Source organism: Gopherus evgoodei, chromosome 2, assembly GCF_007399415.2.
Source record: "Gopherus evgoodei ecotype Sinaloan lineage chromosome 2, rGopEvg1_v1.p, whole genome shotgun sequence".
In the NCBI taxonomy this organism is placed as follows: domain Eukaryota; kingdom Metazoa; phylum Chordata; order Testudines; family Testudinidae; genus Gopherus; species Gopherus evgoodei.
In genome coordinates, this window is record NC_044323.1 from 193,208,605 (window position 1) to 193,223,860 (window position 15,256).

Consider the following 15,256-nt stretch of genomic DNA (forward strand, 5'->3'; position numbering starts at 1 on the left):
TACATCTCTGACCAGCAGATTTTAAAATCAGGTGAGCATTAGTTTGACCCCACCTCAGCAGCCTATAACAGCTGTGGCAGTTCTCACACACACACACACACACACACACACACACACACACACACACACACACACACACACACACACACACACACACACACACACATCTGCTCAGGCAGGACCAAGATGTGTAGGTCTGTAAAAACCCAATTCAACACCTAGGAACCAAATAACAAGCCAATGCAGCTGGCAGCTACTGACATGCATCTTTGTTCCAGTTGGCAGCAAAATCTCACTGAGAACAAAGAAAGTTTATAAAACTGTGGGCCCTGTCCTTTTTATTTGGCGGGAGGGGAAGAGATTATTGCCCATAATACGTTCTCTAGGCAGGCATTTGGGATTCAGGAAGAGAGACATGTTTCTGTTCAACAACTACAGAATGTTTCCAAGTTGTTTCCCTTCCTTCACCAATCAAACCCTCACCTTTTAACAGATTAGAATTGATAAAGTTATCCGACAATCTTTTCACCATCCCTTTTCTTTTCCAGCTCTTCTCTTTCTTCCTCTTTTATTCTTTCCTGATCCCCCAAGCCTGTCCTGAACCACTCCAAAGCCATAAATAGAAAGCCCCAACTTTCTGTTTCAGGATTTTATTACACGCGCATCATGTCTGAGGATCCTTACTATGCCATGGGGGCACCCAGGGTGACAATTCTCTGGTTTAAAGAAGCATGGCCTAGTAGCAGGGCATTTTCATAAAGGGATTTTCACATTGGAACTTGTTTTCTCCTAGTTCCAAGATAATCTTCATTTTTAATCTTTGGAACACACTGAAAGGTAAACTTATTTTCCCAGGCTTTTCTCAGGCTGAGGGAATGACTGGAAGAATTATAGCATCATATTCCTTATAATTGTTTTTTATTTGTTATGGATGTATGGCCTTATTACAACATTATTTTTGTAGAGTTAATGTATTGTTTTGTTATATCATCATGCAGCTCTGTGGTCTCGCTACTAGCATCCTTGTACTTTAGATTTTGTATTAGGGATATTTTGGTGTGTTTTAATATTTGCATGGTGCCCAGGCACTTTATTAAATCTGAAGAAATCTATTTCCAGTCCTTTTCCCTTCTCCCAGTCAATCTTGATCCAATCCTTATTCCTGCTGCTAATTATTATCAACTAGAAAGTGTTTCCGCAGAAGGTCACTGTGCGACATGACCCCACACCCACTTATCTTGGAGTGAAGCTGGATCGCACTCTAACCTTCCACAACCACCTCAAGAAGGTAGCTGCCAAGATGAAGACCTGGGTCCAGAAACTGGCAAGCAGAAGCTGGGGACCATCAGTGTTATAGACATCAGTGATGGCCATGTGTACTCCATAGCCAAGTAATGTGCACCAGTGTAGACCAGAGGTAGACATACTTAACTTGTTGATGTCCAACTGAACACTGCAATGCGGTAGATCACTTGAACCCACAGGTCGATCCCAATACCTTGGCTGCCAGTGCTGTTATGCATTGCTTCCCCATCCATTCGCCGTGATGCCACAACCCTTCAGGAATGCCAAAGGTTAGTGGAAAATGAATGTTTTCCCATCCACCAGACCTTAACAATGCCCCTTAATGCCACTTGAAGTCACATAAGCCCTTTTGGACCCACACATTTAACCTTCAACAATGCAACTTCAACCCTGATGAAGCTTGGAAAGCTAGAGTCCACAAGAAGTCAATAAATAAACACCTCATGAAATACCCAACACAGACGATCCCTGGCTTCAGTCTCTCATGAAGCTCGTGGGCAACCCTAAACTTCATATGCACAAACCATGGCAGATGTGAATATTTGCTGCAGAAATGGAAAATTAAAGACTCTCCAGTGTGTGACTATGGTCACCCAGAACAAACCATGAAACATATAACAACTGAATGCCCGATTCACAAATATGAAGGAGGCATCACAGCAATACATTCTGCTTCTCCAGAAGCAATTATCTTGCTTAACCATCTAAATGTAAAATTATAGTTGTTGCTCTACATTTACATCAGACATACAAAGAAGAAGATTATCAACTTGAATGGTAGCTTTGGCTTAACAGAAAGGCTAGAGATCATACTGGCTGCCATTCTACCCCTGAAATACTGCATAGTGCTCTAGGTTTGCTGCACAAATGCCTGTTAATTAATTAAGGACACTCAGTTCTTTGCTATGGATGTTGAGTTGGGTTATGAAGTGTAGTCATAAACCACGCTAGAAGAGTGTGGGTCTTTGTCTCCCTACTTCTAGTCCTTTAACTTGTATAATTAGGGCCCTGGCTGCTAGCACTGATGGTGGCTCATTTTACAAACTGTTCACCCTGAACTACTGCTGTTTCTTTGAAGCCACCTCCTTGAATTTATGCCACACAATGTGACGTTGTAGCTGATGTCCATAGATGACTGTGCTGTGTTCCTAACCCAATAGCACGTGGATGTGGGCTGCATTTATCTGACTTTGATTTAGTTTAGTTTTCTCATTTTTCCAAGTAGGGCATAGTGCCAGCAGAGTTGATTGACTAAAGGCCCATTTCTGTAAACATTTATGCACATGAGTAATTTTATTCAAGTGAGCAGATTGATTAAAACCACAGCTCTTTCCATAGGAGTAAAGTTATTTACATATGTGTTTGCAGGATCATGACCTAAATGTACACAATGTGGGTAACACATAGTGAGAAGAGGATGTGGTGAAGGAGAACAGTGGCTACAGGAACAGCATTGACTTAGGCCATGCAAAAATTTACCCATGTGAGTAACTTTCCTAAAACTTTCCTTTCACGTACATAAAGTTGCAAATATGCTTAAAACTTTTCAGCTGTATGATCTTAGGTTAGGCATCCTGTTAGTTCAGGGAGCCAGGGTCTGTTTTAATGATTGATTTGACTATAAGTGAAGGTGCTTTTAATTGCTATGCCTTGTTGATATAAATTATAATAAATTGTTCACATTATTGATATCAAAGAGATGTTAATCTCATGGAATTTTGCAGTTTTTACCATATACAAGCTCACCAGAGTCATTCTTGACAGTAAAAAGTAGCTTTTCACACTAGTGAAAATAGAAATGCTACCTTCACAAAAATGAAAAGGCAGTTTTCACCTGCAAAATACTGGCTTTCAGCATGTGGGAAAATGGATATAATTCAGATGGAAATAATTCAAAGGAAAACATTTGCTTTCCATAAATAGCTTCATCACCGGTAAAGATCTTAGCACGGCTCTATTTACCTCCATAGCATATTGGCAGGGACCTTGAGAAGTGTGTCCCCTTCCTCTGGAACACTGAGCAGGGATCATCTGTTAGGACTGGGTGGGCATATCCCATATGATTTATATCCTGCAATGGCTGGTGGATGGGAGGGAGGAGGGAAGACAGTGGGCACATTGATGGAGCTTGGTCTTGACTGTCTTCTGTTTCTGTGCCTACATGACTTCTGGTGCTGTAGTGGTTCAAAGTGACTATATTAAACAAAACTGCTGACATCTCTGTTGGCAAAGGAACCACCTCTGTTTGGGGGTACCTGATTTTTTTTCCTGTACTAGCTTGACCCATCTCCTTTTTCAGCTGTGATGCAAGGGAAATGTAGACTGCTGTATGTGTTAACACTGTTGGCTTTTATGTCTCTTTTTTGCAATCATTTAAAAGGACAACACCTCATGTGAGAAACAGCTGTTCAGATTTTTTTCAAGTGAAGTAACGTTGTTTTGTATACATTTTTTTTTTGCTGAGATTGTATGTCTTCAGACCCCTCAGAAAATAGAAATAATACCCAAAAGGCATTGCGTTTTTAGGTATCAACGAAAACTGGTAGTTGTTTTTTGTTAGTTTGTTTAGAACTCCTCACTGATAATCTGTTGTGACAGATTTAGAGAGTCCATTCAGATGGACTCCTTCTAACAAAGGTCCCAGTACTGCAAATGGATTCATGCAAGCAATACTGCTTCCCCCCCCAACCCCACCATGGACTTCATTGCATGGATCCTCATTGAAGTCAGTGGGGGGGTCTGCTCATATTAATCTACTTTCAGGACTGGGGCCTAGTTAGGCTACTAAACAGGTATGTTTTAAAATCAATCTGGCCAGAAGTATATATCTGAACCACAAAAGATGAGATAAATTCCACAAGATTCTTTACTTGGAAATGAGCCGAAAGTGATACTAATTTCCAGAATGGTGTGCTCTGGTAGTATGAGATATGGAATTTACTGAATATTGCTTGTGCCTTCCTATTGTATCATATTCACAGCTGCAAAGATGACAATAAAAAGTTATCTAATGAAGCAAGACAATAAAAAAATAAAAGTCCAGACAAAAATCTTTGAGATAGTGAAGCTAAGGCTGGGACTCCACAACAATAATGTAATGGTCAAAATGGACAAAAATATTTCTTTAAATGGCCAGGAACATTAGTATTACGCATAAACAGAAAGGGAATTCAAATATCTGAAACTATAGAAGTTCATGGTTAAGATGCCCAAACCACCTTAAATCTGTTCATTTACAGACAACCTGAGAAAATCTGAAAATCAGACTGTCTTACCCATCTATTACAAACAGTGTCGTTTTATCAGTGACCACAAAAGCTCTATTGTTTTCAATGGGTTTGAATGGAATGAATTTGACCTAATAAATGTTACTAGCACCCATCCTTTGAAGTCATTGCCTAACATCTGTCTCAGATTCCTTTTAAATTTAACCTTAACTCTGGATTTCCTGGCTTATAATGCTTGTTTTTTTGATAACTACAACTAGGGTGACCAAATGTCCCGGTTTTATAGGGATAGTCCTTTTGGGTCTTTTTCTTACATAGGTTCCTATTATCCCCCATCCCCTGTCCCGATTTTTCACACTTGCTGTCTGGTCACCCTACCTACACCATGCTTGTAAGGATTTTAACATTTCAGTTACTGATCTGTCACTTCTCACAATATTTCTGTGACCCTGAAAAGCTTTTTTTGATGATTATAAAGGAATTTCTGAATTTATTCTAGTATTCCCCCCCCCCAGTGGCTGTACATAGTAACTAAGACAATTTGGCTTTAAAGGTGAAGCGATACAAGGGTAGCACTAAGTGAGCACTATCCATCCAGTGCACTGAGTAAGCCAGGTATCCTATGGAAAAAACAATAAGTGATCGTGTAAGTAAAGACTGTATCATAATGCATACCCTCAAGCAGGCCTCATTAGGGTTGCACACGCAACCTCAATTCTAGCATCTCCAGACTTTTGAGGGCTTGACTTTGAAGGTTCTTTTAACATAGTTTTCTGTGTTTTTAAAATGTTTTTAAAAATCTAAATAATTTTCTAAAAGTTTTTCTCTAAAATGTAGCAGAAACAAAATATGTGACAGTGTGTTGTTCTGTAACTTGCTTGGGAAGACCTCAATAACACACTTATGGTTTGTCACTCATGAGTAATATGGCCACCACCAACTCATGAATTTATATGTATCCTAAAATGCACCATATATATTAGTGGATAGAACATGTGATAGTATAGATAAATGTATGTGTTACACATACACACACACACACATACACAGAAAACTATGTTAAAAGAACCTTCAAAGTCAAGCCCTCAAAAGTCTGGAGATGCTAGAATTGAGGTTGCGTGTGCAACCCTAATGAGGCCTGCTTGAGTGTATGCATTATGATACAGTCTTTACTTACACGATCACTTATTGTTTTTTCCATAGGATACCTGGCTTACTCAGGTACACTGGATGGACGGTGCTCACTTAGTGAGCAGATATTTAATATTCTGTTTTTCTCCTTGTTGCTCAATGTATGCAGCCTGTGTCTTATTTGCTGCATGCTATTCAAACCTATTCTGAAGATAGGAATTATTCATTTCCTTATGGGCATTTCTGTGGTGCTCATCACTGTAATAGACTCATAGACTTTAAAGCCAGAAAGGACTTCTGCAGCAGCTGGTGTCCCTGGTGCAGGGGCCACCTGAGCTGCTTGGGCAGCCCCCAGACTAGGCGCACTGGCTGCAAGCAACCATAACAGGGAAAATCTGGGTTTGCCCCAGCCTCCAGTCTGGAGAGAGAATCCTCTGTTATTTTGTGGGGGTGGCAAATGCACAGTCTGGTCAGCACTAGGAACTGTGAAATAATGGAGCATGCTCAGTGAGGATGGAATCTTGGGTGATTTTAGCTGCTAAAATCTAAGAAGTTTCTACTGAGCATTTGCAAACTGAGATATTTTTCAGTGGTTTATGACTTGGCCAAATTTTGGCAGCTTTGCACAAGAACAGCAAACGGTACGTTCCTGTCAGAAAGACCACTCCCCTTCCAAACTTCAAGTCTCTGCTCTAAAGCAGGAGAGTGCCAGAGCTTCTCAAAGAAATGGTTGCTAGAATTTTTTTAAGTGTAAACCAATGCATTTTTCCCTAGCCTCGCTCTTGGAAACAGCTGACCTGCTATGACTGAAATTTTCCAGAAACATTCAGCTTGAGGCAGACCCAGGCATAGAATATTTCAACTAGAACTGTTAAAGTTTGGCAACATTATAAAAAACTGAAAACAAGGTCTTATAATGGGAAGTGCTGGACAACTTTAATAATAGGCAGTTTTAGCAGCCACACCTATAATGATCTTGGTCATTGCTTGTTTACTACTTGCCTGTGTAAGGCACGTGTATTTATTTACAATATGTACAATGCAAGCAGCTCCTTCCCTCTGCACATTCCTTGGACCCAATGCTGCAAAAATGTGTATATTTGCTTAACTTTACACACATCAATTAATTCTTAGGGGCAGATTCTGCCCAATGATATTCACGCTGCTGCTTGAGGTCTTCAAACCAATTCTGAGGATTTCAATAACTCAGTCCTGGGTTAGGGGTTGTTATAAAAGTGGATGGGTAGGGTTCTGTGGCCTGCCTTGTGCAGGAGGTCAGACTAGATGATCATATTGGTCCCTTCTGACCTATGAGTCTATGAGTCTATGAGTCATCTGAAGGAAGAATTTGGCCATTACAGTGCAAATTCTTCTCACTGCATTTCCCAGTGTTATCTTGTGAGTACAAGGAAATATGAGATTTTTTAACTGATATATCAAGTCTTTGAGATACCTTCAAGAAAATGCAGCTGGAGAGAATTGTAATATTCAACTATTTGCATTTTGTGAGATAGACAGACAGACAGGTGGATTTTGTTTATGTGTCCTGCTGCCCCCGTATGTCCACATAATTTCCTGCATTGTTGTTCCTCACTGAGCTCTCTCCATAGTTCCTCTTCCAGTTACTTTATCACTACTGAATCTACAGCCCCTACTCCAGATGCTCTATGCCCCGGGGAATCTGCGTCCCTCAGAAAATGATTTTGCCTGCTGGGTCTGTCAGGCTCCTTCAGACATCCAGGTCAGGCTGCTAATGCCCATTTCTGCTCCTTCTACTTAGATCCTTTGGCTTCTCTTTTGATCTGTGCCTCAGAACCCAGTTCTACTGCTGCAGCCTCTTCCAATTTCCTTTCTACTGTTCTCTGATCCTGCTGTTGCTGTGTTCTTCTGCCAGAACAGTGGGACTGGACCTGATAGCCTGTCTACTGAAGAACCAAATAAGTAAGGGGTTGTTAAGAGCCAAAAGAAATGACATGCTGAAAGCAGTTGGGGGGCAGTACAATGACTTGAGGGAAAAGAAGAGTAGGAAGAGTGTAGTGGCTGTTGCAAGGGAAAGGGAGATACTGAGCTAGAGTGGAAAAATGGGGTTGAAGTGGGAAACCCGGGGCAATGTGGCATGCCAAAAATAAAGTGTCTTTCTCTCCACTAGAGTCTACTGAAAAACATGTTGGACAACAACATGCCATAATCAAGCTTCAGCTCTTCACTCCCAATTTACTTCAGGCCTGTCATTTTCCATCCCTGAGAATAATTAAGTTTATAAAGCGCCTTAGGCTCGTTTGGCTTCTTAGTCATGATAAATCTTATCATGCTCCCCCATCTCTGAAGCAGCACATTTCTCTTGTCCTGTCCCAGGAAAGAATAATGGTCTTAAGGCAATTGGTTGTAATCCAGTCAATTTTCTTCTGTTGGACTGAGGTCATAGTACAGTACAACCTCCAAATGGGTCACTCAAGGCATTACTCCTATGACCTTGAAGTTTTGGTGTGTACCTATGCCTTTGACTGGAAGTGTGAAGGTTTTCTTTATGGCCAGTTTGGGAACATGGATTTCACAGTTTTCAATCAATGCAGCTTATTCAGGGTAGTCCTCTGTGGTGCTTAACATCTTCAACTCTTGTTCTCTTAAATGAAAGTTGAGGGTGCTCAGTATCTCCTGAGAGGCACTCAGTAGGCTGCAGAATCTTTAGCCTTAGGCCCTAAATGACTTCCGAGAATAGTTTCTAGGGCTCATAGACAATTTTCTAAACAACTCTTTTTCAGAAAAGTCTTTGCTTTCCATGGAAAATTTTGACTTTTTATTTAAAAAAAAAACAAAAAAAACCCTCAGGTCCCCCCAAAATTTTCAGTTAGGAAATGCCACCACAGTGCCTCATGAGAGCTGTAGTTCAGGAGCCATATGCCTCCATTCTCCTTTGTCACTGACGTTGACATTTCCTGGCTGGACTAAATCTCCCATGATACACCATAGCTAGGGGCCTCCATGATGCACTGTCTCTGCTTAGCAAGAGAAGAGACTGTGGTGAATTGAGAGAGAGAGAGAGAGAGAGAGAGAGAGATGTAGACCAGCCAGGGAACGCAGCCAATAGAGGAACATGGGATCATGAAGCTCTCGAACTACAATTCCTATGAAAAGCTGCAGCAGCATTTCTGAATCACAATTTTCAATTTTGGCTGAAAGATGACCATTTTCAGTTTTCAATGTTCAATTTTTCACCCAAAGTAAAAAATTTCAGTGGGACAAAAAATTGCATTTTCTGACCAGCTCTAATTGAGTTAAAATGCTTAATATGGATTACTTGATGTAATAAGACATATTCATTGAAACAGTCACTTTTGTTTTACTTTCAGCAATGTGAGCTAAACCATATCTATCTGAAATTGGTAGTCAAACAGAGCCAGCTTTCTAGCAACTCCAAGATAAATTATAATACTTTTTGCATCTTTTAAATAAAAATATTTTAAATAAACTAAACGAATGTCCTGTCCATGAAACATTTGATGCTTACATTTAACAATGGAATCTACTCCCAAAACTGCTGCGGTTCCCTCCCCCCTGCTGGCCTACTTCTTTTCTCCTTTGCCAAGGCTCCTCCTGGACTAGTCTGATACACCACCCAATATTGAAAAATACTAATGTGACTATTATCTTAACTTAGTTTTTAATCAGTTCACATTGTTCATAGAATTTTGTTTATACACATAATTTGTGAACAACTTCTTGGCATCCTAGTTGGGTATGCATTTTGATAGTATTATTATTTATTATTTGTATTGTAATGGACCAGAAGCCCATTTTTCGTTTCACTTTGAGGCCCCAATAATCTCATTTCCCTATAAAGTGTATGAAAAGAAGAGTAAGATGTGCTCTAAATGGTTTTCTCTAATACAAGATCTTTCAGGTGGTCTAGATACAAAATCACTGATCCCAAACCAAGCTTTTTATGATCAGATTCTGCATCAGATCCCATACTGGAAAAGTTCTTGTTTTCTAGACCCAGTTCTAATGTAGCCCAACGTGGTGGGAATCTCCCAAGAACAACTGATCTCATTAGACTTCAAACCTTTGAGCCAAAATTCTGAGAAAACAGCTGATAAGATTTCAGTGCCTTGAAACCCGACCTTTGATTCAGCCGCAAACCCTAGCCTAATGCAGAGCCAAACACCTCCTTCAAAAACTTGGTGAGGATGGAGGAATAGAGATTTGTCCCCTTTCTCATTCCATTCAGAGCATAGTTTTTGACTCTTGAGAATGTTTCACAACCCACACCTCTCCTCAGATGTGATATCTTAGGAATACATGCATTCCATTTATTATTACAGCTTCCATAAGGAGCAAAAGGAATACAAGACCTGCCTCTGGAATCTCCAAACACAGAGCATATAGCTATGTTGCTACCTCAGCTTTCTAGCTGCATTTTATTATCATTAATATTCAGAAAAGAATAGGATTCTAAGCTTTTACGTAAGTCTTTGATGGGTCAAAGCTGTTCTCCTAGAGTGTCCCTGACATCTTTCTCCAGTCTATCATGCTGCCTAGCAGAATCTTCTCCAAGACTCCTTGCCGGCCCTCAATAAGGACAGTATGTGTTGTGTAGCAGCTGCAAAAGGCCTCACAAATGCTGGCTGACAAGAAGTGACAGCTCTGTATATCTCTCACTGGCACTGACAGCTGACAGATGGATACCACTCACACACAGAAAAAAAGCCCCCAGGATGATTCGCCAACATTACTCTCTGTTCATAGGGGCCACATTTGATTGAGTGCTGCTCAGAATAATAAACCCTTGTCGATCCGTTGCAGAGCCAGTTTGCTCATGATGTCCTGATTTTTTTCCTCCATGAAACACGTACAAACATATAAACCTAAGCCTGGCTTTGGGGGGGGGAGGGATTCCCCCAGCTTTGTTTTAGGGGGAAAAGAAAAGCTACCTAAGTTTATGCAGCTGCTTGTTAGAAAAAGAGAGCTATCAGTATATAATTTAGCAATATCATGCTATGGTTTTGCTCCTTGATAATTCCTTCATCTCCCCAATCTGTTTGTTATTATCCTTCAGATTGTTTTTATTCCTTTCCATAAATCAACCCATCTTTAAAAGCATTGCTGGTTGGTTAGTCGGAAGACAGTAACATAAAACTGGACAAGGATGCATGTTGATGCAAAAAGCAAGGGAGGGAGAGAGAGTGATAAACAAAAAGAGACATCCATCCATATGGATAGATGGATATAGACAGAGAAGAGAGAAAAAAGGAAACAGAAAGCGAAGGTTTCTACAATCATAGTAGCTGAAATCTTCCCAATATGTTTCTCTGAAGAAGATGATTTCTCTAGCTTGTGCTGTATCTCTTCTCTTGCACAAATTGCTCAATTATTTGTACCCCAGGAGGTAGGTAGTATTGCCAAAAGTCATTTTCTCTTGGGAGAAAGCATTCTCTGTGGTTGGACTTTTGCAAAACTGCAGAATATAACTTGAATAGAAGACACGCTCTTAAGGTTAGAGCAAGCTGACTGAGATAAATGAGAAGAAAAAATTCACTTTTCTATGGGATGGTTAAAGCATTTAATAATAATGGTAATTCTTAGCACTTAACTAGGGATTTCAAAGCACTTTACAAGAGTGAAAAATTATCCCCATTCTTCAATTGGAGAAACTGAGATATAGAGAAGTGAAGGCCTACCTTTTCAAAACTATTCGCTATGCCCAGACTATGTCACATAGGGCCTGATTTTTGGTGCTCAGGTCCTCGAAAATCAGGCCCCTCAGATTTGACATGCAGAAATTGTGGCATCCAAAATTAATGGATTCATTTGAAAATTTAAACCTAAGGGTTTAAGATTTGTTTACGGTATTCATAGATTCTAGGACTGGAAGGGACCTCGAGAGGTCATCGAGTCCAGTCCCCTGCCCTCATGGCAGGACCAAATAGTGTCTAGACCATCCCTGATAGACATTAATCTAACCTACTCTTAAATATCTCCAGAGATGGAGATTCCACAAGCTCCCTAGGCAATTTATTCCAGTGTTTAACCACCCTGACAGTTAGGAACTTTTTCCTAATGTCCAGCCTAAACCTCTCTTGCTGCAGTTTAAGGCCATTGCTTCTTGTTCTGTCTTTAGATAGGCACCTATTAGGTTCTTTGAAAGCACCTTGGCATCTAAACTCATTGATTTCATAAGGAGTAAGGCACCTAGGCACTTTTAAAAACACTAGTAGGTGCGTATCTTCATCTTTAAGAACCTGAATACCTTTAAAAATGCAGCCCTAAGGGATTAGCCCACAACAAATCAGAGACAGGCCTGGGAATAGAAAACAGTTGTGAAATCCTGTCCCCATTGAACTCAATGGCAAAACTTCCATTGGCTTCAGTGTAGCCACAATTTTACTGAGATCACCTAATTTACAGTCCAGGCAGTGGACTACCTGTTAGACCACTGTGCTTTAGTCTTTGGCTAATATGGTGGAATCAGAAGTGGAGGCTGTATGACCATCATTAGAGAGAAAGAGGTTTCAGTCAACGAATTCTGTTTAATGAAGAAGGCTTTGTTCCTTGGAAATAGTCTGTAGAAAAAAAAATTGATGGGGTTAAGTACTGTAAGTATTTCACATTTATAGACTTGTATATAACAGGTGTGATCCACAGCCATTGGTGTATGGGCTACGGCGCTCTATGGCAACATTACTACCAAGGGAAGGTAGCACTAAGTTGAAGCCATGGCTCCACAGGAAGATGTACTGAACTGTGACATCCTCAGGATATCCTGGTCACCCCCCACTCACCCAGAGCCACCTGTTTTAAAAGCAGCTCTGATTCCCACATCCTGGGGTTGTGCCAGGGGAAGCCAACAATCCCTAGGAGACAATGAGGACTATTTTGTCCATAGGTATGCACATAGGATGACCAGATGTGCCGATTTTATAGGGACAGTCCCAATTTTGGGGTCTTTTTCTCATATAGGTTCCTACTACCCCCCACCCCCGTCCCAATTTTTCACATTTGCTGTCTGGTCACCCTAAATGCACAGTACAGCTCCAATTTTCCAAACATGACAGGGGGAAAATCAGGGTGTTCTATAAAATTAGCCAGTGGGGTTAAAAAAGCCTGTGGGTGCCCCTAACAGCAGTTTGAAGAGGGGTCTTCCCAGAGTCTGTACTCAAGGCCTACAAGTCTAGTATGCAGTATGGGTCTCAAGCCAGCCTCCACAGTGACAGTCCATCATGAGCGTAAACTCTAAAAGCTCCATGCTCTTTAGTAAAGAGATATTATGTAAAGGCAGATTCTACTCATAACAGTTAAAGGCCAGATTGAGAGCAGGCCTAGCACAGGTAGGCAGGGCACAAGGGTGCATAAGAAGCCTGTAACCTTGTCTGACTGTGCAAGAGTCTCCCACAACAGCAGTCCTTGTGGTCCCCATACTCTGGGGACCACAGGAACTGCTTACTTTTTCTCACTCTCTCCCTTCTTGTGAGCAAGATGCCCCCAAAGGGGGTGGAGATGGGCAGTGAAGAGGTGGGATCATGAATCCATCGCCCATTGGAGTAGGAAGAGTAATTGTCTTGGAAGAGATTGTGCACCCCCAATATGCCTGGAGAAGCCCAAGAAGAGATTGTGTCTACTGAAGACATTAACTTCTCTAGTACTCATCCTGTGGTATTGTGACTCCACCCTACCCCCTATGCAGGGCTTAGCTCTAAGAATGAAATGCAGTCTCATACCAACAATACAAACATCAAGCCCAATATCAAATGAAAGGCAATTAATGCAGAGACGAATAACATCACCTCTTCAAAGAAAATCTTTGTTTTACCTTTCTAAAATGGTCCAAAATTTACTTTTGAATGGATGCCACAGCCCACCAAGGAAAGGGAGGGGTGTTGGTTCACCCTTCATATGTGACAGAATAGCCAACTTTTATATCTTTCTCAGATATACAACTGAAGAAACATTATATGTTAATATTTTAGCTAACAATAGCTATTCTAGAAATATAAATGTAATATCTACGTGACTTCCTCAAAGTGGAGAGTGGGAAGCTGTCTTTAGTGTTAGCGGGGTTTGTAGATTTGTCTGATACAATAGATGCATGTGGCAGGGAAAACAGAGGTGAAATGTACAAAAAAAAAATTCTGTCAGTATCCTACAGGCCAAAGGATTGCTTGTAGATAATCATGGATTAATTGTGAATGTAAAGAAAGAGACACTTTTTTTTTATCAAAGCTGTTACCTCAGGGCAAACTCCAGTGCCATGAAAGCCGAAATGTTTTCTTTTATCAGAGTTCCTTTTCTGGCACCTGAAATTACTTCTTTCATGTCTCATAGTGAGGAACTAGGGAGCACGCAGCTCCCCAGAGATGAGTGATTGTTACCATGGTCTCATAACATATTGGCAGCCTATGTGGCATCGTTGAACACCTGTCTCTCAAAGAGAGCTAAATGCAGATGTGGCATGAAAGCGTAAGTTCAACCACTTGGAAGCTTCCCCTCCCCCCCTCGTTCTCCCCAAAACACATACACACACACACACACACACACACACACTCTCTCTCTCTCTCACACACACACAACCTCCACGGCCACACATATGTGAGTGCACTCAAACGTTATCGGCCTGTTTAATGCAATGAACCTGCATTACCATTTCTGCAGGGCAAACACAAGTAAACAGAAATGTGCTACAAAAAATGTTTCATACAAATTCTTTTGCCAGTCAGGCAGAGAGAGGTTGCAGCACATAAATGAGCCAATTCCCTTGATCTGGAAGTGAACTAAGACCTTTTTAATGAAGAATCCAAGGGTGGGTGGGCAGAGAATGGAGGGCTTTTTATTTAGTTCCTGATTCTTTCAGGCTTTGAGCAACTCAAGCCACTATTGTTCTAAGAGAAGGAGAATGGGGGGCAAGTGATGAACAATGATAATCTGAGACATGCAGATGAAATTTTATTTTAATAAAAAGATTATGCTCTTGAGATTGTTTGGGCATTGTCAGTTTGATAGTCCTTAGAGTTTTAGGATTCGTATATTGGTAAATGGAAAAGACATGCAGAAGGAGATTGGCAGGAAGTTGGGTATATGGAATGGGGTGTGGAAGAAAATATATTTATCTTGTGTATGCTTGTGGAAGGGGTTTTGAATACCTGTATATGTAAGGGTAATATGTAGGTTGAGGTGAACTGGATTTGCTCATGTGAATGATCTAACATTTTTGGCCAGTGAGAAAGAATGTATAGTGCAAATGATAGAAAATGCAAACTTTTTTTTTTAAAGCAAATTGCCAGTTTAGTTCTTAGGCTAAAGCAAACAGTGCACTGCCATTTTTTTTAGAGGGGAAATATGACAACAAGCCCAAATGCGTTCATCTTAGATTTGTAAATGCATCACTTTATTGAACCATTTGTCCATTCTTATAAGCTGATTTATAATAACTGTAATGTGATTCATCATGTCATCTTGTAAATAAATGTGACACTTCATTAAACACAGTAATCAAATTTAAGCAGTCCCACTTTCATGTTAACAACTGAGATCTTTACAATTCTATTGCTCCGGAGATGCTCCTACTATGCATCAAGGAAAAGAAAAAAGAAAAACAAGCA